This window comes from Panthera onca, chromosome D2 (assembly GCF_046562875.1).
Source record: "Panthera onca isolate mPanOnc1 chromosome D2, mPanOnc1 haplotype 2, whole genome shotgun sequence".
NCBI classification, from domain to species: domain Eukaryota; kingdom Metazoa; phylum Chordata; class Mammalia; order Carnivora; family Felidae; genus Panthera; species Panthera onca.
In genome coordinates, this window is record NC_138349.1 from 3,069,694 (window position 1) to 3,097,402 (window position 27,709).

The 27,709-nt window shown below is 48.3% G+C and overlaps 1 long non-coding RNA gene across 1 annotated transcript in view; it reads right to left on the bottom strand.

Moving 5' to 3' along the window:
- The window catches only part of LOC132684752 (uncharacterized), a 57,923-nt gene that overhangs the window by 7,818 nt on the left and 22,396 nt on the right, over nt 1-27,709 (bottom strand). The window contains exon 5 of the long non-coding RNA XR_013550604.2: nt 15,817-15,955. This is a non-coding gene — a long non-coding RNA (uncharacterized LOC132684752). The remainder of the gene's footprint in view (nt 1-15,816; nt 15,956-27,709) is intronic.

Consider the following 27,709-nt stretch of genomic DNA (forward strand, 5'->3'; position numbering starts at 1 on the left):
AAGAGACTTAACAATGTTCATATCCTTTGACACACTAATTCCACTGGTAGGAATCAATCTTAAGGAAATAATCAGAGATGAGGCAAGACTTTAAGCACAAGCTTATTCGCTGCAGTAAATATGTACTTAAAAACCCAGGAAGGACCCAAATACCTTAAAATAACAATCATTAACTGAATTATGATATAGCTGTAAAATGAATATTATATATTCTACTAAGCCATTAAGATCACGCTGTTAAAGTATATTTAATGAAATGGTATAAAATAAACTAATGGCATAAAATTAAGGTGAAGCAGGCAGATAATAATGTACATATAACATAATTCAAAATTGCCAATTTCTAGATCAAGAGAAGGCAAAAAAGCAAATGTATAATATATATAATATTATACAATAATATATATTTGGAAAAAATAGTAAAGTTCTAGAGGGACCAACGGTCGGTGCAGCTGGGGGGAGGAAGCGTGCATACCACACTGGAGGTGCCGGGGTCAACCGTGTTGCAAAGCCCCATGGAAGTACAGCTGAGACTGGTGCCACAGGTGGTCAGAGACCTGGAAGCTGGTCGACGATCAGAGAGGGCCGGGTTGAGGACGGGTGCCCAGAGGTGCGTGGCCCAGTGCCACAGGCTCACAGGGAGGTGGAGCCCGAGGGAGAGATTTCCACAAAGTCCGGCTGGACTCCCTGCTCCCGGCTTTCCCAGCATCCCCTGGGCCTGATTCTGACCTCACTTTTATTTGAACTCCCTCGAAGGGATTTCTGCTGCTAGCAACCAAACAATTTCTGACCAAATGAGGGAGAAAACTTATTTTAAAATCAGCGTCGTAAGAAAATCCAAAAGAACTTAAAAAGCATTAAATTCAGTGAGTGAAATTTAGCATGACTGATGAATGCAAGGTCAACGTAACAACCATATTTCTACAACCATCACAGTTAACGGAACTTTAAAAACTAATACCATTTATATTACCATAAAAAATGCCAAATACCCAAGAAGAAAGCTACCAATGTTGTACAAGATGTCTGCCCAGGAAACCACACGATTGTTGAGAAATTTCTAAAATCTTCCTAAGTGGAGGCACATACCATATTCATGGATTGTTAGATCACGTGTTGCAAAGATGCCGATTCTCCCTAAAATGACCAAAGACTCAGTCTCAATGTCAAATTCCAGTAGGCTCTTTACTTGAAGCTGATAAGCTGATTCAGAAGTTTACACAGGAACGCAATGACCCAAGAGGAGCCAAGGCGACGGGGAGGGAGTGGGAAGCTTGAACACTCACAGTTCTGGAGGCTGGGTGTCTAAGAACAAGGTGCCGACAGGTGTGGTTGTTGGTGAGGGCCCTCTCCCTGGCTTGTGGGCAGCTGCCTTCTCCCTGTGCTCACATACAGACAGAAGAAGGGCTTTCAGCTCCTATAGGGCACGACTCCCATCACAGGGGGCTCACCCCCATGATCTCATTTAAACCTAATCACCTCCCAAAGGTCCATCTCCAAATATCATCGCACTGCTGGGGAGGGGGGGCAGGAGGGCTTCAACATATGGATCTGGGGAGATAAGTATTCAGAGTCCCTAACACTACCCAAACAAGGTCTCTTAGGCCATAGTAAGTAATACAGTTTGGTATGAAGGCAAGACAAGACAAATAACTTCATGAAATACAGTCCGGAAACAGATCCATATGTGTGTGGTCACCTGATCTGTAACACAGGTGCCACAGCAATGCAGGAAGCTGAGCTGAGAGCAGTGGACATACGTGTGCTATATCAAATGACTCCCTCTTACACGTGTAGGAGTGCCAGTCAGGATGGCAGGGCACCCTGAGGCAGGGCTCCCTGGCTGCGACCAGGGGCTGCTTAAAACCAACGTCAGGAGAACACCCAAGCCCTCTGAACCGAAGGAGCAAGGAGATGGGGTGACGAGCACCCATCTGCCTGGGCAGGCTGCTGAGGGCCGAGGCCTGCGGGAGGCAGGAGGCTGCTACGGGGTAGAACAGAACCCAAACCTGCTCCCCTCCGCCAAACTGTTGGACGAGGTGGGGCCTCTGCACTTTGCTCTCGCAGGGAGTTGGTAGAGCAGGCACTCTGAGAAGATCAGCTGTTCTGATGCACTCAAGCGGCTTTCGAAAAGACCCATGGTTTTATTATCGGAAGGAATTAAAGACCTAAATACATGGGAAAACACCGCATGTTCACCATTGGAAGACAGTATCGTCAGGATGACAATGTTTCCCAGCTGCAGATTCAATGGTCTACAGATTCGATGCAACCCCTGTCAGAACCACCACTGGCTTTTTCTAGAAACCAACGAGCGGATCCTAAAATTCATATGGTACCGGCACAGGACCCAGAACAACCAGACCCTCTCATAAAAGAACAACAGAGTCGGAGGACTCCACTTCCTGATTTCAAAACTGAAAGAAAGAAAGAAAAGAAAGAAAGAAAAGAAAGAAAGAAAAGAAAGAAAGAAAGAAAGAAAGAAAGAAAGAAAGAAAGAAAGAAAAGAAAGGAAGAAAGGAAGGAAAGGAAGGAAAGAAAGGAAGAAAGAAAGAAAGAAAGGAAGAAAGAAAGAAAGAAAGAAAGAAAGAAAAGAAAGAAAGAAAAGAGAAAGAAAAAAGAAAGAAAGAAAGAAAGGAAAGAAAGAAAGAAAAGAGAAAAGAAAGAAAGAAAAGAGAAAAGAAAGAAAAAGAAAGAAGGAAAGAAAGGAAAGGAAGGAAGGAAGGAAGGAAGGAAAGAAAGAAAGAAAAAAAGAAAGAAAGAAAGAAAGAAAAGAAAGAAAGAAGGAAAGAAAGGAAAGGAAGGAAGGAAGGAAGGAAGAAAAAGAAAGAAAAAGAAAAAGAAAGAAAGAAAGAAAGAAAGAAAGAAAGAAAGAAAGAAAGAAATCAAGCCAGTGTAGTAGTGGATGCACATCCAGATCAGTGGAGTAGAACTGGGAGTCCAGAGATAACCCTGTGTATTTACGGTCAACTGATTTTTGACAAGGGTACCAGGGCCATTCAAGGGGAAAAGAACGGTCTCTTCACCAAACAGTGCTGGACAACTGGAGAGCCACACACAGAGAACAGAAGTGGATCTTACCTCACACCGTATACAAAAAGTAACTCCAAAGCAGATCAAAGACCTACGCATAAGAGCCAAGACTGTGAAGCCCTGAGAACACACAGGGGCGTCTTCAGGGCTTCAGATTTGACAACGGCTGTCATGTGAATTGGCAACTGTGTGCGCAATGCAGTGGACGTGGTGTGCATCTTAGATGCGACACCGAAACCACGAATCACAGAAGTAACAACAGATATGCTGAACTTCGACTCAACGGAAAATATCTGTGTTTCCAAGACATCATCAAGACCGCGAAAAGATAGCCCACGGGATGGGAGAAACCACTTGAAAATCATGTATCTGAAGAGGCACCTGCATCCAGACTGTGTGAAGAATGCTTTCAAACACAGGCAGTAAAAGGACAAGTGACTCCGTTTGAAAGGGCAAATGATCAGAAATGGGCATTTCTTTCCAGAAGACTCGCCGATGGCCAACAAGCACACGAAACGAGGCTCGACATCATCAGTCACCAGGGAAATGCAAGTCAAAACCACAAGGAGGCGCCCCTTCACGCCCACCAGGACAGCCACAATCACAAAGTCCCAGGGCAGCCTGGCCCCTCACGCTGCTGGTGCAGGTACAGAAACTGGAGCGGCCACTTTCCACAGACCAGCACCTTCTCGGAGGGTTAAGCCCTCCCCCTGTGGCCCAGGATTTCCATTCCTAGTTACATACCCGAGGGACACGAACTCTGCGTTGACACACAGACTGTGCACACGAATGTTTACAACAGCATAACCATAATAGCCAAAAGGTAGAAATAACCCAAAAGTCCGTTACGGATGGATTTTAAAATTGTGGTGTGCCCACACATTGGAACATGATTCAGTTGTAAAGGGGACACAGATGAACTTTGAAAACATGATGTTTTTTATTATTTTTTTAATGTTTGCTCATTTTTGAAAGAGAGACAGAGTATAAGTGGGGGAGGGGCAGAGAGAGAAGGAGACGCAGAATCTGAAGCAGGCTCCAGGCTCCGAGCTTTCAGCACAGAGCCCGATGCGGGGCTCGAACCCATGAACCGTGAGATCATGACTGAGCCGAAACCGGACGCTCAATGGGCTGAGTCACCCAGGCGCCCCTGAAAACATTATGCTTAAGTGCAGGAAGCTGATCCCCAAAAACCAAGTTTCCATTTATATGCAACATCCAGAGTACGCAAATCACAAAAACAGAAAATAGATTAGTGACTGCTGAGAGTGGGAAACACCGGGCGAGAGGGGGTGATTAGCTAAAGAAACATGAGGGGAGATTCTTTCTGAGGTGATAAAATGTTCTAAAATTGACTGTGGTCAAAACCACTGAATTGTACATTTTATTTATTTTTTATGTCTTTTGACACAGAGTCAGAGAGACAGAGAGAGAGAGAGAGAGAGAGAGAGAGAGAGAGAGAACACGTGCACACCAGTGGGGGAGGGGCAGAGAGACAGGGAGAGAGAATCTTAAACAGACTCTATGCTCAGCGTGGAGCCCAATGCAGGGCTCGACCCCATGACCCTGGGATCCTGATCTGAGTCAAAATCAAGAGTCAGGCTTAAGAGACTGAGCCACCCAGGTGCACCTTAATTGTACCCTTTAAATGGGAAATTTAAAAAAAAATTAATGTTTATTTATTTTTGAGAGAGACAGAGACAGAGAAAGACAGACTGTGAACAGGGGAGGGGCAGAGAGAGAGGGAGACACAGCATCCGAAGCAGGCTCCAGGCTCCGAGCTGTCAGCACAGAGCCCGACGCGGGGCTGGAACCCATGAACTGTGAGATCAAGACCTGAGCCAAAGTCAGACGCTTAACTGACCGAGCCCCCCAGGTGCCCCTAAATGGGTAAATTTTAAGGTACGTGAATTATCTCTCAATAAAGCTGTCATAAAGAAGTCCTGTGGTTTTATCAAAGCAGAAGAAGAAAACTCAACATTCCATGGAGAATCAGTCTTCAGGCTTTTGGTTTTTTGAGGAAACCGCGTTTCCTCGAGGACGTTGCTGGGACTCGAGTCCCAGCTGAGTGCGAGAGCCATTGTGCTGCACACGTGCCCTCGTCTTCCTCCCACCTGCTGCTCCCCAGGGCTTAGTGTCCACAAGCTGTAGGAGGCAAGGTGTCACAGGGGCCCCTACTCCGCATCTCCAGGCCACACAGGCCAGATCACAGCCTGGGTCCTACCTGTGTGAGGTGACCCCCGGTGAGCCAGCCCGCCCCACCCCAGCTCTGCCTGGGCTGTTCTGAGGCTGCCCTTGGTCCCCCGTCGAGCATACACACTGGGTTCCTCATCGAAGGTAATTTCCAGAAGTTACGTTTTCTTGAAGAGAAAAAACAGCCTTCAAAAGGATGGCTTTTTAAAATGGCTTCATTGGGCGTGCCTGGGTGGCTCAGTCGGTTGAGTGTCTGACTTCAGCTCACGTCATGATCTCACAGTTTGTGGGTTCAAGCCCCGTGTGGGGCTCCATGCTGGCAGCTCGGAGCCTGGAGCCTGCTTCGGATGCTGTGTCTCCCTCTCTCTCTCTCTCTGCCCCTCCCCCCACTCGCACTCTGTCTCTCTCTCAAAGATGAATAAAAACATTAAAAAAATAAAATGGTTTTATTATTTTCTGAACATTCCAGAATACTCCTACTTTTTAAACACCACAGTCCTGTGTATTAAATTTCCTCAAAACTTATGTTATTAAGCTGGATATCCGAAATCTCAGCCGATCCCACGTCTCCACCCTGGTCTGAGCCATACCTGTGCTGCCCTGGCTCGAGATACCAGTGGCCCAATACGTCCCTCTGCTCTTCCTCCCCCCCACCCCCATCTTTCTCAGCACAGCAGCCAGAGCATCTCCTAAATTCGGGGCAGACCACCTTCACCGCATTCTGTCTGGAGTTCTCCCAGTGGCCTCGAGGATGTACACAGTCAGCCCCACAGTCCCCTCCTCTCCACCCCCCCCCCAAGTGCCTCAGCTCCAGGGTGTGGATTACAAGCATTTGCTGTGTTCCCCCAACTCAGGTCTTGCACCCTTTACCCCAGGGAGGTGTCCTTGCCTGCTCTGAAATTAACACCCTTACCCCAACCACCACCCACATGCCTTCTCCCTCTTTCTTTTACTCAGTGTTTCTCCCTACTACCCACACATTCAACTGGCTTCCATACTGTCATCCATTAGAGCATAAGCCCCTTGAGGAGGGGGGGGCTTGTCTGCTTGGATCATCGCTGTAGCCCCAGCACCCTCAGCGCTCGCAAACCAAACTTTCCAGGACCCTTGGATTGAGGCACCTGCTTCTATGCTCAGGATATGTGGTTTAGTATCTCTCCCTGTTGGCCCTTGAGAGCCCAGGCTTTGTTATCCAGTGTGGTTTTGCTCTGAACACATATTTTTTTTGTGTTAGTTTGTGGTATACACTCTTCAAAGTGACAGAACAAGAAAACAACTCCTGCTGGGGCACCTGGGTGGCTCAGTCGGTTAAGTACCTGACTTTGACTCAGGTCATGATCTCGCAGTTCGTGAGTTCGAGCCCCGCGTCGGGCTCTGTGCTGATGGCTCAGAGCCTGGAGCCTCCTTCAGATTCTGTCTCCCTCTCTCTCTGCCCCTCCCCCACTCATGCTCTGTCTCTCTCAGTGATAAATTAAAAAACATAAAAAATTAAAAAAAAAAGAAAAAGAACAGAAGGCCTGCAAGAGACCCACGGCCCCCCAGAGGCCAAGGAAACTCCAGAACATCAGCTCTGTTGGAGTATTTGTGGCGGTCTCACCGTGGGCTGGGCCAGGTCCTGGGCCAACAGCAAGACAGGGATTAAGCAGGTAAGAATCCATTTTTACTGGCTCTTGTAACCCAAGCTTGTTGTAAAAATCAAAGTAATGCACATGGAGACGAAGGAAGAGATAATTCTCCTCCACCCCAGCTCTGCCTAAAGTCCTCTTCCCTGGTAATACACTGTTACCAAACAGCTGTCAGTCTTTCTAGACCTTGTTCAAAGGACTTCACAAGATACCCATGTCCATATAGTTAAAAAACTGCAACACCGAGCATGGCTTTTATATGTTCTGCATCATGTTTCCCCAATAATCTTCCCCTTGTTGGTTCACGGGGTCCACTCCATTTATTCTACTGGCTGTAGAGAAGGAAGTGCATTTATTTAATCTGCCCCCACCACTGAGAACATTTCACTTTCTTTGCTGTTAAAAACAATGGTATAGCAACAAAAAGGAGAAGATAAAAATGTTAAAGATACCATTTTTTAAAGAAAGGTACCATTTACGATGGTAGCAGAACATCAAATATCTAAGGATAAATTGAGTAGAAATTGTTCCAAACTGGTACAAAGAAAACCACAAAACAGAAATGAGAAATATTTTAAAGGTCTAAATAACTGGAGGGATAGGATCTGTGGGCTTAAAAACATAATACAGTAGAGGTAAATTTTCCCAAAATTTATCTGTAAACACAATAAAAATATCAGCAGGTTTAGTGTTGTGGAAAAGAACAAGCTGAACCTAAAAGTTATATGGGCAGGCAGATGCCCACGCATGGTCAAGGTAATCTTGAAGAAAGACGAAACTGGAAAACTTAGACCACAAACTATCTAGACTTACTTTAAACTGGAGAGTACTACTGATGCAAGGGTGGCTCAAAAGTCCAAGCAAATGGAACACAGGGTCCAGAGACAGACCCACACGTGACCAGGTGGGGCTGGGCCAACAAGCGGCTAAGCCTCCTGTACGGAATTTTAACCCCTGTCTCACACCATACAGAAAAATCAAGTCCAGATGGATCTGTGGCTGAATGTCGCAGATAAAGTTTTCAGAAGGAAACACAGGAGAGTATGTTTATAAATATGCCAGGCAAAGATATATTAAATAGGACACAAAAAGCTTCAACCATAAGTTGTTAAGTTGGACCACCTTACAATTAAGTAATTCTGTTCTTCAAAACAGTAACTTCAACAGCATGAAAACACAAGCCATAGAGTGGGAGAAGGTATTTGCTAGACAGATACCTGAAAAAGAACTCATCTCAGAATATAAAGAAGTCCCACATATCAATAAGAAAAAACAGAGAGCTTAATAAAAAAAAAATGGACAAAAGACTTGAACAGGAAATTCACAGAAATAATCAATAAACACAAAAAAGATCCTAAAGTTCATTTATCACCAGGGATATGAAAAATAAACCACAAGGAGGAATGACTACCCTCTACCGGAATGGGCTAATTATGATAAATCAGGTAATACCAGGTTTTGGCAAATACATAAACCAAGAGGAACTCTCACACACTGCTGGTGTGAGTATAACTCGGTACAACTATTTTAGTCAATTCTTTGGCAGAACCTAGTAAAGCTGCACATTATGACTCCGCAATCCCAGTGCCAGCTGCACACCCAACAGCAATGTGCACATATATACTAAGTCACATGAAAAAACATGCTAATAACAGCACTGGGTTTTACTAGCTTCACTGAAGCATAACTGACATACAGAACACTGCACATTTATTGTACAGAACTTGACAAGTTTGGACATATACATACACCCAATACACCATCACCTCAATCAAGGTAACAGACATGGAAACTCATGGAAACTTTGCAAAGTTTCCATGAGCAGCACTATTTTTTTTAAGTTTATTAATTTATTTTGAGAGACAGAGAAAGAGAGCACGGGAGGGGCAGAGAAAGAGGGAGAGAGAGACTCCCAAGCATGCTCAGCCTTGTCATCGCAGAGCCCGACGCGGGGCTCAAACTCATGAGCTGTGAGATCATAACCTTCGCTGAAATCAAGAGTTGGATGCTTACTCGAGCCACCCAGGCACCCCCGCAGCACTATTTTTAATATCCCCCAAATGGAAACATGTCCATTGACAGTAAAATGAAAAAATAAAATTGTGGCATATTCATATAATATAAATATTCTATACAACAATGAAAACAGGTTTCTTATTACTACACGCACTCACAGGGATGAATCCTTCCTAACGCAACGTTGACTGCAAGAAGCCAGACATAAAAAGAGAACACACTATGTGATTTCCATTTACATGAAGGTCAAAAATAGGCAAAATGAATCAGTGTGAAAGGTCCAAGTTGAGGTACCCTTGGGTGGGGTAGTGGTGACTAGGAGAAGGTTGGAGGGATCCTGGTATGTTCGTTCACTTTGTAAAAACCCACAGATCCCCATGCTTATGATTCTTGAACGTCTTAGTGCCAGTATTTTCCTTCAACAAAAGTTTACACTCAGAGATGCTACAAAGAACATCCTTGTAACTCGTATATTTGTGCATAAATCAGTATTTTTGTAAGGAACTGCTCCTGAAGTAGAATGGTTAGTTCAATTTTTAAACATGAACTTTAAATTTGGATTAGGTATTTCCAAATGGTCTCATTTACCCACATAACATGTAAGAGAGTATGTCTTTTTTTCTTTTTTTTATGTTTTGACAGTTACTTTTGTATATGTGTGTGTGTGTATGCATATATGTATGTGTATATATATGTGTCTGTGTATATATATATATATATATGTATATATATATATATATATATATATATATATAATTTATTGTCAAATTGGTTTCCATACAATGCCCAGTGCCCTCCTCAATGCCTATCACCTACTTTCCCCACTCCCCCACTCCCCCACCCTCCATCAAGTCTCAGTTTGTTCTCAGTATTTAAGAGCCTCCTATGGTTTGCCTCCTTCCCCTCCCCCATCATCTTCTGTTAAGTTCCTCAGGATCCACATAAGAGTGAAAACACATGGTATCTGTCTTTCTCTGCCTGCCTTACTTCACTTAGCATAATACCCTTCGGGTCCCTCCACGTTGCTACAGATGGCCAGATTTCATTCTTTCTCATCACCAAGTAGTATTCCATTGTATATATAAAGCACATCTTCTTTATCCATTTGTCAGTTGATGGACATTTAGGCTCTTTCCATAATTTGGCTACTGTTGAAAGGGCTGCTATAAACATTGGGGTACAAGTGCCCCTATGCATCAGCACTCCTGTATCCCTTGGGTAAATTCCTAGCAGTGCTATTGCTGGGTCATAGGGTAGGTCTATTTTTAATTTTCTGAGGAACCTCCACACTGTTTTCCAGAGTGGCTGCACCAATTTGCATTCCCACCAACAGTGCAAGAGGGTTCCCGTTTCTCCACATCCTCTCCAGCATCTATAGTCTCCTGATTTGTTCATTTTAGCCACTCTGACTGGTGTGAGGTGATATCTGAGTGTGGTTTTGATTTGTATTTCCCTGATGAGGAGCGACGTTGAACATCTTTTCATGTGCCTGTTGGCCATCCGGATGTCTTCTTTAGAGAAGTGTCTATTCATGTTTTCTGCCCATTTCTTCACTGGGTTATTTGTTTTTCGGGTGTGGAGTTTGGTGAGTTCTTTATAGATTTTGGATACTAGCCCTTTGTCTGATATGTCATTTGCAAATATCTTTTACTATTCCATCCGTTGCCTCTTAGTTTTGTTGATTGTTTCCTTTCAGTGCAGAAGCTTTTTATCTTCATGAGGTCCCAATAGTTCATTTTGGCTTTTAATTCCCTTGCCTTTGGAGACGTGTCAAGTAAGAAATTGCTGCGGCTGAGGTCAGAGAGGTTTTTTCCTGCTTTCTCCTCTAGGGTTTTGATGGTTTCCCGTCTCACATTCAGGTCCTTTATCCATTTTGAGTTTATTTTTGTGAATGGTGTGAGAAAGTGGTCTAGTTTCAATCTTCTGCATGTTGCCGTCCAGTTCTCCCATTTGTTAAAGAGACTGTCTTTTTTCCGCTGGATATTCTTTCCTGCTTTGTCAAAGGTTAGTTGGCCATACATTTGTGGGTCCAATTTTGGAGTCTCTATTCTATTCCATTGGTCTATGTGTCTGTTTGAGAGTATCTGTTTTTGAAAGTCCTGGCTAGAGCAATCAGGTAAGAAAAATAAATAAAAGTCATCAGAATAGGAAAGAAGCAAAATTGTCTCTATTTGCGGATGACGCAATTTTACAGAAACAGAATCCTAAGTTCCACCAAAATACTATTAAATCCAATCAATGAATTCAGTAAACTTGCAAGATACAAAATCAATATACAAAACCATTACTGTTTCTATACACTAACAAAAATTATCTGAAAAAGAAATAAAGAAAAGAATCCTATTTACAAAAGCATCAAAACCAAAAAAATACTTAGGAATAATTTTAACTGAGGAGGTCAAAGATCTCGGCACTGAAAACGATAAGATATTGATGAAAGAAACTGGAGACACAAATAACTGGGAAGATACCCTATGTGCATGGATTGGAAGAATTGGTATTATTAAAATGTCCACATACTACCCCTCAAAGCCATCTATAGACCCCATGCAATCCCTATCAAAATCCCAGAGAACAAACAGTCCAACGATTTGAATGGAACCACGAAAGACACTGAGAAGCCAAAGCAACCCTGAGAAAGAACAAAGCCGGAGGCATCACCCACCCTGATTTCAAGCTGTGTTACAAAACTCTAGTAATGAGAACACTATAGGACTGGCATAAAAACAGACGTGCAGACCCATTAAACAGAACTCAGAGTCCAGAAATAACCCACACGTATACCATTGGCTAATACTTGACAAGGAAGTCAACAATATTCAATGGAGAAAATATAGTCTTTTCAAAATTAGAAATTCACATGTAAAAAAGTCAACCTACAGCTTATACCACTCACTCACGAAAATTAAAGTGTTTGACTAAAGACTTAATTTGAAACCACAAAACTCTCAGAAGAAAACAGAGGGGAGAGAAGCATTTTGGCTTTGACAATAATTCTTTTTTTTTTTGGATAGGACACCTAAAGTGCAAAGAAAAAAAATAAAAAATAAACAAGGGGGCCCACATTTAGCTAATAAGCTTCTGCACAGAAGAAAAAAAAATCCATCAATGAAGTGACAAGGTAACTTATAGAATGGGAGAAAACACTTGTAAACCACCCATCTGATAAGGCTCAATTTAAAAAATGTAAGCAATACATAAAACTCGATAGCAAAAAAAAAAAAAATCAATTAAAAAGGGCAAAAGTCCTACACAGACATTTTCCACAGATATTCAAATGGCCAACAGGTATACGAAAAGGTGCTCAACATCACTAATGATTGGGGAAATGCACACCCAAACCACAATGAGAGGTCATCTCTTGCCTTGAAGGATTCATCATGGAAGACAAGAGGCCAACGTTGGTGAGAATGTGGAGAATGAGAACCGCTGTGCACAGTTGGTGGGAATGCACACTGGTGCAGCTTCTAAGGAAAACAGTATGGAGATTTCTCAAAGAATTAAAAATAGAACTACCATATGATCTCCCACGTTCACTTCGGGGTCTACATCCAAAGGAAATGATGTCACCTTCCCAAGGGGTATGTGCACCCCTGTGTTTACTGCAGCATATTTACAATAGTCACGTCATGGAAACAATCTACGTGTCCAACAATGAATGCAGAAAACGTGATATATACATACATAATATACCAACAAACTGGACAATGTAGAGAAATGGATAAATGCCTAGAAACATATATTCTACTAAAACAGAATTAGGAAGAGATAGAAAACCGGAACGGACTGATTACCAGCAATGAAATTGAGTCAGTAATCAAAAAACTGCCAACAAGCAAAATTCCAGGACGAGACGGCTCCACAGATGAATTCTACCATTCTCAAACTACTCCAAAAAAAAAAAAGAGGAAGAAGAATTTCCAAATTCATTCTATGAAGCCCACATTATCCTGATAACAAAACCAGATAAAGACACCACAAAAAAAGAGAACTACAGGCCAGTACCTCTGATGAACATAAAGGCAAAATTCCTCAACAAAATACCAGCAAACTGAATCCAACAATACATTAAAAACGTCATTCACCACAATCAAGTGGGATTTGTTCCCGGGGTGCAAGGGTGGTTTAATATTTGCAAATCAATGTGAGACATCACATCAGTGGGAGAAAGGGATAAAAACCATATGATCATCTTAATAAATGCAGAAAAAGCAGTTGACAAGGTACAACGTTCATTTATGGCAAAAAAAGCTACAAAAAAAATTAACAAAGTAGGTTTAAAGGGAATGTACCTCAACATAGTAAAGGTTTCACATGAAAAACTCATAGCAAACATCATACTCAATGGGGAAAAACTGAGAGCTTTTCCCTTAAGGTCAGAAACAGGACGAGGATGTCCACTGTCACCACATTTATTCAACATAACATTCGAAGTCCTAGCCACAGCAAGCAGACAGTGGAAAGAAGTAAAGGGCATCCAAATTGGTACGGAAGAAGTAAAGTTTTCACTGTTTGCAGATGAGCCAATTCTACATGTCGAAAACCCTGAAAATGCCACCAAAAAACTACTAGAACTGATAAACGAGTTCAGGACACAAAATCAATGTGCAGAAATCTGTTGCCTTTCTATGCGCTAATAATGAAGCAGCAGAAAGAGAAATTAAGCAAGCAATCCATTTACAGCTGCAGCAAAAACAATAAAATACCTAAGAATAAATGTAACGAAAGACGGGAAAGATGTGCACTCTGAAAACATAAACTGGCGATCAAAGAGACTGAAGGCGGCACAAAGAAACAGAAAGACCTCCCACGCTCAGGGACTAGAAGAAGAGACATTGTTAAAATGTCTACACTCCCAAAGAAACAGAAAGACCTCCCACGCTCAGGGACTAGAAGAAGAGACATTGTTAAAATGTCTACACTCCCCAAAGCAATCCGCAGATTTAATGCAATCCCCCCAAAAGCATCACCAGCAGTTTCCACAGCACTAGAACAAACAATCCTAAACTTTGGAGCCAAGACCCCAAGTAGCTAAGCAATCTTGAGAAAGAAAAACAAAGCTGGAGGCATCACAAGTTATATTACAAAGCCATAGTAATCAAAACAGTACAGCACTGGCATACGCACAGATCAATGCAGACTAGAAAACCCAGAGACAAACCGACAATTTTATAATCAATGAATCTTTGACAAAGGAGGCAAGAATACGCAGTGGGAAAAAGACAGTCTCTTCAACAAATGGTGCTGGGAAAACTGGGCAGCTACACTGAAACAATGTAGCTTTCATTGAAACAATGAAACTGGACCGCTTTCTTACACCGCACACAAAAATAAATTCAAAATGAATTAAAGACCTAAATGTGAGACCTGAAACCATACAATCCTAGAAGGGAACATAGGTGGTAATTTCTCCGACATCGGCTGCAGCAATATTTTTCTAGATCTGTCTTCTGAGGCAAGGGAAACAAAGCAAAAATAAACTATTGAGACTATGTCAAAATAAAAAGCCTCTGCACAGCACAGACAACGATCAACAAAACTAAAGACAACCCATGGAATGGGAGAAGACATTTGTAAACGACAGATAAAAGGTTAGTGTCAAAAATATATAAAGAACTTCTATAACTTAACACCCCAAAAAACAAGTAATTCAATCAAAAAAGGGGCAGAAGACATGAACACTTTTCCAAAGACATCCAGATGGCCAATGGACACATGAAAAGATGCTCACCATCATTCATCATCAGGGAAATACAAATCAAAGCCACAATGAGACCCCACCTCACACCTGTCAGAATGGCTAAAATCAAAACACAAGAAACAACAAGTGTTGGTGAGAATGTGGAGAAAAAGGAACCTTCTTGCACTGCTGATGGGGATGCAAACTGGTGCAGCCAAGTATGGAGTTTCCCCCAAAACTTAAAAATAGAACTACGGTACCATCCAGCAATCACACTACTGGGTATTTGCCCCCCAATGACGAAAACACTGATTCAAAGGGATACGTGCACCTCGGTTCATAGCAGTGTTCTCCACAACGGCCAAATTATGGAAGCGGCCCGAGTGTTCACAGACCCATGAATGAAGAAGAAAGATGTGGAATATGTATACGTACACAGCGCGGTGTTATTCAGCCCTAAAAGGAATGAAATCCTGCCTTCTGCAACAGCATGGATGGGGCTAGAGAGTATGATGCTAAAACAGGGAAAGGCAAATAGCATACGATTTCACTCACGTGTGGAATTTAAGAAACGAAACAAATGGGCGAAGGGAAAAAAAGAGGGAGAGACGCAAATCAAGACACAGAGTCTTACCTACGGAGAACAAAGTGGTGGCTGCCAGAGGGGGGACTCAGAGTACACTTGTGACGAACATGTCACTCTACTATGTCACTCTACTGCACACCTGAAGCCAACACAACGCTGCATGTTAACTACACTGGAATTAAAATGAAAACTTGAATTTTTTTTTTTGGCCAATGTCATCAGTGAGAACACTACCTTCCTGTTTCAATCTGCATTTTATTATTATTATTATTATTATTATTATTATTATTATTATTATTTTAACATTTATTTATTTTTGAGACAGAGAGAGACAGAGCATGAACAGGGGAGGGTCAGAGAGAGAGGGAGACACAGAATACGAAGCAGGCTCCAGGCTCCGAGCTGTCAGCACAGAGCCTGACGCGGGGCTCGAACTCACGGACCGCGAGATCATGACCTGAGCCGAAGTCGGACGCTCAACCGACTGAGCCACCCAGGCGCCCCTCAATCTGCATTTTCTGAACTCCCAGTGAGGTTTAGTGTATTTCACATATTTATGGACCATTTGTTTTCTGTGAAGCACCTGTGGTCATCTCCCCATTTTTCTACTGCGTCGTCTGTTTCTTGTTGATTTGCAGCTGCCCATTGTATTTTGTGGCTCTTACCTCTTTCTCTGTATATACCTTGCAATGATCTTCTCCAGGTCGACAGCTTTGCTTTGGGCTTCTGTCCCCGTACCCGCCGGCCCCTGCCCCTGGTGATCTGTGCGTCAGCCTTTCCCCTCATGGCTTCCACGTCTTTGCTTAGGACGATATTCTCCATCTGAAGATTTAAAAACAAAATTCTCTTACATTGCATCCTGATACTCTGATAGTTTTCATGGGTCTTTAATCTCTCCAGAGTTTAATTTTATGTTTGATATGAGGAGAAATTTACTTTTTTTTTTAAATATGGGGACAAATTATACTCAAACCACATACTGAATTATCAGCGCATCCTTTCTGCTGATTCAAAGTATCACAGTGATAATTCCTTATTTTCCTTCCACTGACCTTTTTGGGTATTCCTTCCCAGACAACATTTATTTTAATTTCTGCAGCTTTTTTTTTTTTTGAAACGTATTTGTATTCCCAGAAGGGCAAACCTTCTCTGAGAACCTTTAAAATGTTTTTTCTTAGCTATTTTTGTGCATTTACTCTTCTAAATAACTTCAGAATCAGTGTGATACTACACAGAATTTACAATTTGGAGACTACAGACTTTAAGACACTGAATCTCCACCAGAATTTAAGAGCCACTGGGACAAGTGCCCCATAGGACAGGTGGAGAGAGCACTTTGACAAGTTGGCGTTGGCAGACCTTGCTTGGCCAGGGGCAGGGCCAGGGCCAGGGCCAGGGGCAGGGCCAGGGCCAGGGGCAGGGGCAGGGCCAGGGGCAGGGGCAGGGCCAGGGCCAGGGGCAGGGCCAGGGCCAGGGCCAGGGCAGGAAAGAGGAGGTTTGAGGAACAGGAAGGATTCCTTCCAGAAATCCTATTTTGGTTCACGTGCCAATTCCAAAGCAAGCAGGCCTCTGCAGACAGCCCTGAGCACCAGCTGACGGAAGGTTCTGGAGCCACGCAGGTGAGTCCACACAGACGCTCACCACTCTCCTGTCTTCACCGGGGGCGGCTCCCCAGTCCCACCGTGACTGCCCCGTGCACACTTGCGGGAGACTTGCTCCCCGCCACCCCCTGGCAGGTGTGGAGGCCTGCTGGCTGCCCGACAGGAGACCACAGCACCTCAGGCACGTGGGTCTATTGGTCTATTTTCAAACATGGAGGTGGTGCCTTCTGCAGGGCGTGGCGGCTGCTTCTGGCCGCTTGGGGCCGGAAGGCTGTTCATGACGCAACACTCAGAATGCTGAGCTCAGGCAGAGGCACAGCCAAGTTCAAACAGCATATTCCGCCACGAAGGGCTGCACAGGACCTTCCCTTGTGCTGTGAAGTCACATCCGTGTGAACTGGACAGGACTCAGGGTTTGGGGTCACAAGGCCTGGTCAAAATCCAGGCTCAAGACCAGAGACCTCAAGAAAAGCCTGCGCCCCGACTTCTCATCTCTGAGATGGGAACGGTGTCACGGACCGCAGAAGCTGCTGCCCAGAAGGAGAAAGAGGCCACATGAACTGCAAAGCGCTGTCTCATGTGAGGCACCAGAGGGCCCTGGGCTTTCTCTCCGGGGCCATCGGGCAGCCCCGAGCTGCCTGTTTGACAAGGTCTGATCCATGTGGGGAAACTAAGACACAGAGAAGCAAAGAAGTTAAATGAAGCGTCTGTATGGGGGAACTTCTAAGCCAAAGGCAGTTTTTCCGGGGGCTAGAGCATCTCCTGGACATAAGTAAATTTGTAACGAGGCAGCCGTGGAGCAGCGTATGGAGACTGGGTGCTGGAAATCGTTAGGAATGACTGGTCTCCGCGAGGGTCGTTGGAGCAGCTCAGGGATGAGCGGCCGAGACAGGGAACAGAAATAGAAAATACAACTTGAAAAACACAAATCGTTCTTGGACACCGGGAAGCTGATACCATTTTTTTCTTCTCCTCCTCCTCCTCCTCCTCCTCCTCCTCCTCCTCCTCCTCCTCCTCCTCCCCCTCCTCCTTCTTCTTCTTCTTTTCCTCCTCCTCCTCCTCCTCCTCCCCCTCCCTTTTCTTCTCCTTCTCCTTCTCCTTCTCCTTCTCCTTCTCCTTCTCCTTCTCCTTCTCCTTCTCCTTCATAAAAGCTAAGGGAGAGCCTGAGGATGTGAAACCATTGAATCAGACAGTTAGGAACGGAGGAAATGGGAAGGACACTCGGTTCACGAGGCTGAGGTAGCCTGCAGGTTCGGGGACAGTTCTGGAGAGAAAGGGGGCGGCCAGGGGCCGGACCCCACGTGGCACCTGCTGTCTGTAGAGGCTCCTGCATGCAGCCTCGCTGGGGTGGGGACCGGAACCAGGCTGTGGGGAGGGCTGTGCTGACAAGCAGAGACTTTCGAAAAGAAATACAGATTGACCAGTCTATATTCAGGTGACACCACTGGCAACAAACGGTCCACACGGAGATGTCTTCCTGGGCCTGCTTTACGGACCAGACGGCTCATCTGACTACAGGGCTGTTTGGGCAATGTTGACCTGCTGCATCTTCTCGGGACCGTTGGGCCCTCTGCGGCTTGAGCCAAACCTCAGGAAGAGCCCGTTGGGTCTGGCAGGGCCTTGGGAGCCTGGCGGCCGGTGTTTGCGCCAGCGATCTCGAGGCTCACTGTGGAACTTGCTCACCACGACCCTGGCACTCTGGTAGGCTCAGAAAATGCCGGAAGGAGGGTATCTTAGGTGTATGCAAGGGTCCCGGCAAGAGCCGCCCACAGTGCAAACCAAGAGGAGGCTGTCCCAGGCCCTGCTTTGCCGCTTTCTTGGAGCGGAACCCATCTGAACCAAGCCAGGAGACCAAGCAATCGGTCGGCTTGCCTTGGACACACGAGCCTCCGCATTATGCCCGGACACAAGCTTCCATGCCCGAGAGCCTCTTCCGGGAGCTGCAGGAGAAAGCGGTCCCCGTAACTGGGGAGCAGGGGCCCCGCCCTAACACGTACCCTCATCTCGCCAGCAATCTTGGGTGTCTGCAGTAATTCAAGGGACAGTCTGGAGTAACTAGAAACCACTTTTGGAGGAAGGCCTCTGAAACATCAAACCGAAGACATCAGTCAACAGACCTCCCTGCCTTCGCTGCTCCTGGCCAGTTAACGGAAGCTGACTGCTCAGGTAACACACCGTGAAATTCTGGCCGCAGAGGATGCCGGACGTTAATTGTGTTTCATGAAACTGCACCACAAGTGGCCAACCTGAAGAAAATAGCTCACGGTTGGGTTTTCCTTCTGTGTTTAGTCATGGAAGGGGCGTCACCGGGCCTGGGACGGGAGACACGTTCTCTGCCTGATGTTTGCCGCCTCCCCCCGCAGTGCAATGTGGTCTGTGCGTCGCAGGGGTGATCAGCGGTTCATTTTTAACCCTAACGGATGTCCACAAAGATTATTCTCTCCGTTCTGCTAAAACCCAAGCCTTAATTATCTCGGCGCCTAGAGGCCTTGGTGGTCCAGCGGCAAATACCACAGAGCTTTCTTTTTCTGAAGGTGATTTTCGTTCTAAAAGGACATTTCTTCCGTGAGTGGGGTAGGCTCCTGGCCACGCTAAGTATCTCTCGGGGACAAGCGTCTGGGGGGAGCCTGTCGCCCTCAGCAGGGGTGCACCCCAACACTCGGTGTAGAGGCCGTGAACGGGAGCGGCGGGGGCAGCTGAGTTTGGGGGGCGACGGGAGAAGAGCCGGGGGACGTGGGCTCACGCTGGTTTGCTCTGTGCAGAAAGCTCAGGAGGGCAGGAGTCCAGCCGGTGTTTGCTGCAATGGAGGAAGTGATCCTGACCGTTGCTTTTTCTCCTGGAACTTTTCTAATCAGAATGGATCTTGCTGTCAGGAAGGCTAGAGGCCATCAGAAGTGAGCTATGGGGAAGGTGATTTCCTGGACAGGCAGACCGGTGGAGCCCCGTGCACTTGGACTTTTTCTTTTTTTTTTAGTCTAACAAGAATCAATATTTAAGATTATGCAATGTCCATACCAGCCCGAAGTAGCTGCCAAGCCAAGGACAAGGGCTGGATAATTTACAATGCAAGGAATCCATTCTTTTTGCGAGGGGGAAGGGAAAAATCAAGATTTAAGCTTCTTATCCTGGGCTGAACTTTTCTCCTCCATTCTTAATGGCACCAGACGTAAATAAACCATCCATTTTGTTTTGTATGAGCAGTCTACACTTGGCACACACTCGGAGGCAACGACAGGCCCGTCTGAGATCCTCGACCCCCACAGGTCTGGGCTACAACTGCCTTCACAACAGCAGCCGTTTACACGTTTCTGACTCACAACCCTTTGGTCCTTTGGCCCGAGCCACGCCTGCTGTTGGGTTCTGCCCCCACGACCAGCAGAGAAAGCCCTTCTGTTGTCAGCGGCTGATGGCTCCCGGTCCCGTATTTTTAACGTGAAGATGAAATATTTATCAATGCCTCGTCAACAGCATCCCATAGCCGGGCCCTCCTGAAGCTGCAGACGTGGGCTGTGCTCACTCGCAGGACGGTGGGGGTCGCGGGCCGGGGGAGCAGGCAGCGGCACTGTGGACGGACCTGGGCCACTATTTACAGGCCGGGGCTTATTCTCAGAAAGGCTGCCTCCGGTCCTGGGCCGGTTTCCTCTGTCTGCAGTGACTGGAGTCCCGGCCTCCACCACCCCAGGGCCGACCTGCCGGGAGCCTGGACACCGTCTATCCCAGTGGGAGGGAGCCATTACCCGCCGCCTGGAAGTGAAGGGCAGAAGACGGGGCTGGAGCCAAGAAGCAATGGGGCTGTGCGCGACACTTTCCTGCCTCCCGCGGGGTGGGGGTGGCGTCGTGCTGGCTCCCGAGGGAAAGGGCTGGGGCCCGGGCGCCCCCACGTGTGCTCCCCCAACCCCAGCCGCTCTCCCACCCACTTCTCTCCCGCCTCTGCTCCTCCAGAATCGGCGTTGACGCTGACGTTATGGGCGTCTCTGCCCAGAAGGCAGGTGGCCTGCTCTTTACTTTCTGACCTCTGGCCGACAATGCACAGCTGGCTTCCTACGTGGCAAGCGTCCGTGATCTCAGGGCCGACTGTCCAGACAGCAGGACGAAGCCCCAAAGCAGGGGCTGCACGGAGGGGTGTCAGAGGTGGGGCTCTGAGGGGTGCACAGGCTCGGTCGGCCTCACGAAGGGGTGGCATTCCTGGTGACAGCGTGGGGCCGGGGGATGTTGGGAACTGGGGACGGCCAGGGTGACCGTACCAGGGTGACGGGCTGTGCAGCCTGGCTGCTATGCTGCAGGAGGGCTTGGTGGGAGCCAGCAGTGGGTTTCAGACAGGAGCGTGTGGCCTGTGGAGTTCGGAACAGTCTGGTCACTGTGGGGACAGGCTTGAGGGTCCAGTGTGGCAGATGGTGAGCTGGCGTGGAGCGGGGGCAGGGCAGCCAGGGAGCAGAGCCAGGAGGCCGCCGCGGGGTGGACAGACGGATGCTGCAGACACCTTGGGAGACGGAGGAGAATCCACAGCAGCTGCTCCTCATACGTCGGCTTGGGGAACCCTCTTCACGAGCCTCTGAGCGCCCCGGCAGGGGAGAGTGCCCCCCTCCGGGCCAGCCAGACCTCTTGGTCCAGAGATGGCAAGCAGGAAGGGCCTAGAGCCAGGAGCCAACCAGGCACAACGTGGGGAACGCGACACGGCTCTCGGGGACTCGGCTCTCCCGCCTGAGAAGCGGGGGCATTGAGACTTGCTGATGGGATGGCAGGGGTCAGTGCGCTGGGACAGAACCCCAGGTGACACACCGGGATGGGGCACGGGGGATGACACAGAGGCGGAGACGGCCTCGGTGTGCTCCCCCAGCACTGGACACAGAAGAAGCCACATCTTCGTGCCACCGTGAAGCCCGGACAGGAGGACAGGGCGTCGGCTGTACACGCGACTCCCAGCCTAATACTCTGTCCAGACATCCAGGCCGCGCTGGGCAAGTCCCACACCCCCCAGCTGCCGCTGGTTTGGAAGAAAGCAAGCGAGGGCCAAAGTAGCCCGGCCCACTCTTCTGCCCTGAACTTTCCTGCGTGCTGTGCAAAGGGCAGAAAGGAGGAAAGTCCACCTCCCTTCCCGGCGGTGCTGCTGACCAGGTAAAGGCTCAGAATCCAGGCCGTTCTCGGGCTGCTCACGGGGATGAGCTCACCGAGCAGCTCCACCCGGCCCAGCCCCCAAAGTGGGAAGCCCCCCAGCTGTCTGCCCACCTCTTGGGACTGTGAGTTTCCACGAGATGAATAACGTCTGGGCAGCGGCTTTGCACACTGTAGAGTGCTGCCCAAGTGTGACTACTATTCTCGTTTCTACACGTGAGTGATGCACGGGGCTTTCTTCGAGCACCTGGGATCGGGGCGACCACATCCTTCCTCAAAACGGGCCAGATGACACCCACACGGAGCCGGCATAAACGTCTGGACATCCAAACGGGTCTGGACCCCCAGTGGGCAGTGATGCTGCCCTAGCAGATGGCAAACACTGAGAAGGAAAGGCCCCTTCTTGGGTCTCCTGTGTGCCCCCCCCCCCCGCCCCCCAATCAGCAAGGGCAGGACAGGAACGCACAGCCGTGGACCATAAATCTCCAGGTCTCCGAGAGGACAGCGAGAGGGCCAAGCCACTGGCACTAACGGTGACACGCTGACGCGGTGGCATTGATCATCACTGAGACACAACTGCGGGCCATCCGCGGGGAGACACAAAACGAGCCGAGCAGCGGGGGAGGACACGCATCCCTGGTGGGCCTGGCTCCGGGGGACGGCCGGCGCTCGTAACGGCCGCAACGATGATGAACACGTATTGATTTCTGGAGTGCCTCTCCGGAGCCCCAGAGCACTTCGTGCACTTATTGGAAAGTGCCTGAAACCAAATTGAAGACAGGCCCAATGAGGAGAATCAATCCAAACGCTAAGGGCATCTGAGGGCTTTAGAGCAAATGGGGGGAGAGAGAACAGGTACTCCAAACGCTCAGGAAGACACTTTGCCCCACGCTGTTCAACAGCCTGAAACTGAAACGCGGAGTTTGGCTTCTGCACACGGGTGGGGGGCGCGCCTGGCTTGCAGGGAGGGACCTCGGCGCGGCGTGCGGATTCGTGTGCACGAAAGGGTGCTCTGGGGCCCGTGGGGGGCTCTCCTCTACACCTAGGCCCTTGGAAAACAAAACCATTTTCTAAAAACTTTCTACCTGGAAACCACTTCGAGCTTCCAGGGAAGCTGGCAGAATGGAGAACACCCCAAGACCTAGGCCCAGGTGGCCGTGCTGCTAAGAGCATCGTTACTGCCCCCCCCCCCTCGCCCCCTGCCCCCCGCCGGCCAACGTAGATTTTTTCTGAACCGCTTGGGAGCAAGGTGAGCACATCATGGCTGTTCACCCCCAAATACTCGAGCGTGTGCTTCTCAAGGGTCGGAGCGCTCCTCCCGTGGATTTGGCAGTCAGCAGCCTCAGCAAGTGGGATTCTGATACGCGTTTCAAACGACCACTCGTCCTCCATTCTGTCACCTGGCCCAACAGCACCGACTGGCACACCTTCCCCCTGCTACAGGTCTGGTCTGGGAGCAGCACTGCCCCGGTTGTCCTGCACCTTAGTTTCTTCTCATGTCAACATCCCCACAGTCTTCTCTGACATGTTTTGGAGAAAAATCCAGGTTTCCACAGCAGCTTTCGGCCCAAGACGCGGCTGGACTGAAAGAACCTGATTCCATCTCCCACAGACACAGGGACCAGACCCAGCTTCGGCCCTCGCTGTGACCACACTGCTTTCATAACCAACGGACCACACCATCTAGCACCGAAGGGATAAGGCCTGCGGCCACCCATTTGAAGGTGCCCCCAAAGTGGAGGCGGGGAGGGCAGAGGGTACACGCCTCTCCGGAGGGGCTCTTTTTGGCCACCAGCCCCTTGGCTCACCGACTCATAATACAGTGTTCCCTTGGGGCGTGCAGGTGTCTGTGGGGCCCACGGAACGCTGTCTGGGTCAGGGCTCAGTGGACCAGCTCCCGGCTGGGCCGCACACCCAGAATCACCGAGAAGCAGGGATGCTGAAGAGCCCGTTTCACATTCGGCCAAGAGTGAACTTAACCAAGACTGACACTAAAAGTGACCTCACTCCCTTCTTGGGATCATCTGCCCCAAGAGCTCAGCTGCCCTGTAAACACAGAACCTGGTGATGCCCAAGGGAGCCCAGGCGAGCAGAGCAGCCTCTAGAAACAGTTGCCTTTTTTCCCACCTTTGATAACAAGAGAGACGGGGGATTGGAGAGAGAAACGAGGCGGGGCCTGTAGGTGACACGGGGTCAGGAAACAAGACCAGAAAGTCTGGCTGGCACGGCTCCCGCCTGCCACCTCCGGCTGGGCTGACCCGGCACACCAGACACCCTGCCAAGGACCCTGTGCTGACACGGGAACAGTGCCCTCCCAGCCAGACGGGAACAGCACCCTCCCGGCCGGTCAGCCTCCGTCCCCAGAGGAAGGGAAGGGCGCCCGTGACTGTGCAGACAGCAGAGGCTCAGGAGAGCCGCCTGCCTCCGCACGCCCCATCTCGGCCTTTCTCAAGCCACGCAGCAGGACCAGGTTCCCCTGCCAGAGCTGCTCTCAACAGCCTCCTTCCGGGCTCTGCAGCAACGCTTTGGCAAAGGCCCTCGGAAGACGCATTGCTATTCGATTCTCAACAGTTCCCTTAAGAAGAAAAGGGATGACCTGGGTGGTTCGGTCGGTTGAGCGTCCGACGTCTCCTCAGGTCAGAGCCTGCTTTGGATTCTCTGTGTCCTTCTCCCTTCTCCTCCCCTGCTCGTGTGCTCTCTCTCAAAAATAATGTAAACGTTGAAAGAAGAAGAGAAGGAAGGGAGGCCACAGGGAGGAGATGGGGGCAGGCACTTGAAAGGGGGGGGGGGTCAGTGGAGAGAGAGACAAGAACGAGCAAGCTGCCGGTCTGCACAAAATGAGCACAGGCCTTGTTCCCCAAAACGCCCCCCGCTGGTGCCCCGGTGAGAGACCCCACGGGAGAAGGGGCTTCGGTGGTTCCTCTGCAGAATCGAACTTTCAGAAGGTGACAGTGCTTGCATTCTGAGCCTCGTATAGGGAGGAGGCTCCCTTTGGGAGTGACCCGTCGTGAACATTCTGTGACACAGTCCGGCAGGGTGGAGCAATGGGTAAGAAGATCAATGACGTCAAAGAGCCGCCAGGTCCTGAAAAGATCAACGAGGCTGAGACACTCTTGGTGTGACAGACGGTTTCCCCGAGTGCCACAGCAGTCTTCCCAGGATCCTCTGCAGGGTCACTCGGCCCTGACCACACCGAGTGGCAGGGTCTACATCCCCTCTCTTGAAACGAGCCACCCTGTGACTCACTTTGACCCAAAACAGGGCGTGGTGGATGTGAGGTCATGTGAGCTTGGGGAGCCTCACGTCTAGGCAGCCTTTGTCCTTGTCCTTCTGACACAGGGGCCTGAGGCCAGCGGGGGAGGATGCCTTCTGGAGTAGTGGGGGGTGGTTGGGTGGGAGAGAACAGAGGTGCCAGCTGAGCAGCAAACACTGGGCATGTGAATCAGGCTCTCCGGGCCATCGCGCCCTACGGAGCCTGAAGCTGAGCACACCATGGGCGTAAGAACAGCCTGGCCAAGCCACAGAAACACGAGAAACAAGTCATTGTTGATTTAAGTGTTTGGGTCGATTGCTGGGCAGGAAGAAATAGCTGAAATGGAAATGGGCGTCTGGACGGCGGGGAGGACGCAGAGCACGGGCCCGGTTTTGGGGAGAACGCAGAGCACAGAGATGGCTTCGGGGAAAACGCAGAGCAGAGGCCCGGTTTCTGGGAGAACGACCCATGCCAGGGGCAGGAGGACGAGGGGCAGGACTGTCACCAGCAGCTAACTTGGAACACGGAAGACATGCCTGAACCTGTGCACATGGCTGAGACATACTTCTAGGCAGACTGTTGAGAGTGCCTGTTAGGGCCCCACGATGACGCAGGACGACATGGAAGAGAGAGGCAGGAGCTAAAACAAACCCAACAAAAAACCCCAAACTGGCATCTTCAAGCAGAATTGACAGGATATATGCAGATCAGAATTACCTACCTGGTTCCAAAAGGAAAGCTGTTCACATTTCCCGCTTCAACAGTCAGCAAAATATTCAGGGAGGAACAAATGGACTCAGAGTAAAGACTGAATCAAGGGACTCTAAGGCCTCAGAAAGATATGAAGCAGTGCCTTATAGACTTTCTCAACAAGAGAAAAGGGGCTTCCAAGAATCTGTGGGGCACTGGTTCATCGAAGCCTGACATATCCAAAGTAGGGACAGGTTTGTCTTGAAAAGAGTTATGGTGATAGTTGTTGGGGGGCATAGAGGAGATTCCAACAAGATTCATAGGAGACCTAAAACATTTTTAAGAGAATTGCATCAGTAAGAGCACTACCAGCTTGGACTAAAAAAAAAAAAAAAAAAAAGATCAAGATCATTGAAAATGAAAAGATGCTTCTGGGACCCCAGCTTTCTTTTTCAAAAAAAAAAAAAAAAAACCTTTATTAAATCTTTTACTTATTTTTATTTTTGAGAGAGAGAAACAGAGTGAGAACAGGGGAGGAACAGACAGACAGGGAGACACAGAATCTGAAGCAGGCTCCAGGCTCCAAGCTGTCAGCACAGAACCCCATGTGGAACTCAAACTCATGAACCATGAGATCATGACCTGAACGAAGTCGGACGCTTCACCAACTGAGCCACCCAGGCGCGTGGGACTCCAGCTTTCTGTGAGCAAGAATCAGACACAGAAACTTATTGACCTTTAAACATGGGCCCTTTCTGGTGGGAAAGAAAGGACCTTGAGAGAGCAGAATGAGAGAACAGTGGACAGAACAATGCATCAGGAAATCCTTTCTGGGAACAGAACTGGGCCTTAATCAGAGTATCTCTTGGCTCTGGAGTGGGGGCTCGGGCAGCCTGGTCCATCTGGATTTCAGAACTGGTAGGCACCAGGGACTTGCACGTGCCTTATGCTCCTCCTCTGTTTGATGGGAGCAGCTGGCCCTGTGTTTTTCTAGGTCCTGTTTGTGGGGTAACTTGGTTTGTTGGTTTAGAGGACACACACCAGAGGAGGGGTGTGTATGTGTGTGTGTGTGTGTGTGTGTGTGTGTGTGTGTGTCCAGATGGATGATCCTGATGTAGATCATGAGAACCTGGCCTGGGAGTCTGAGGCCCTAACAGGGATGAGAGTTTCGGGCATCCTGAGATGGGAGAAAGAATATGGCGCACGTAGGGAGAAAACTGTGGGCAGATTGTGGAATGTGACAGATTGCTTCGTGGCCACAAATTCCTTTGTCACAGAAGGCAGGGTCCTTTGCAGTGAAATTTCGCCACGTCTCCCCCACATTCCTCAAGTGGATGAAATCGGCTGGCCGAGTGATTCCATCTTGCTCAAGAGAACGTGGCAGAAGTGATGCTGTGTAGATTCAGAGCGCAGGACTCAGATGGTCTTGGGACTTGTGCCTTTGCCCCCTTGGAATACTGTCCTGCAAGCAGGAAGCTTGTCTAACCCACAGGAGCAGGAGAGGCCATGTGACGGAGATCATGTGCTGAACATGTGAGGCTACAACCATGTTCCAGGCCTGCTGACCCTCCAGCTAACGGCAGCCCTGTGATGGGCCCAGATGGAAGCAGAAGCCATTCCGTGGGAGAGTGAAATAATCACTGTTGTTTTCAGCTACTAATTTTGGGGCAATTTGCTATGCACTGACAGAAAATTATACTATCTCGCATGACTGATCAAGACACAAACAAAAAAGCAAACACGAGACACTAACATCAGGGATGGGGAAAAAAAGACTTTGCACATCGAGGGGTTACTAAAGGGCTGTTGTGAACCTCATTGTGCCCGAGATTTAACAACTTAGAGGAGACAGATAAATTCCATGAGCTATATAAAAATATAACTGGCACAAAATAACAGAAAACGTAAACAGCCCTCCAT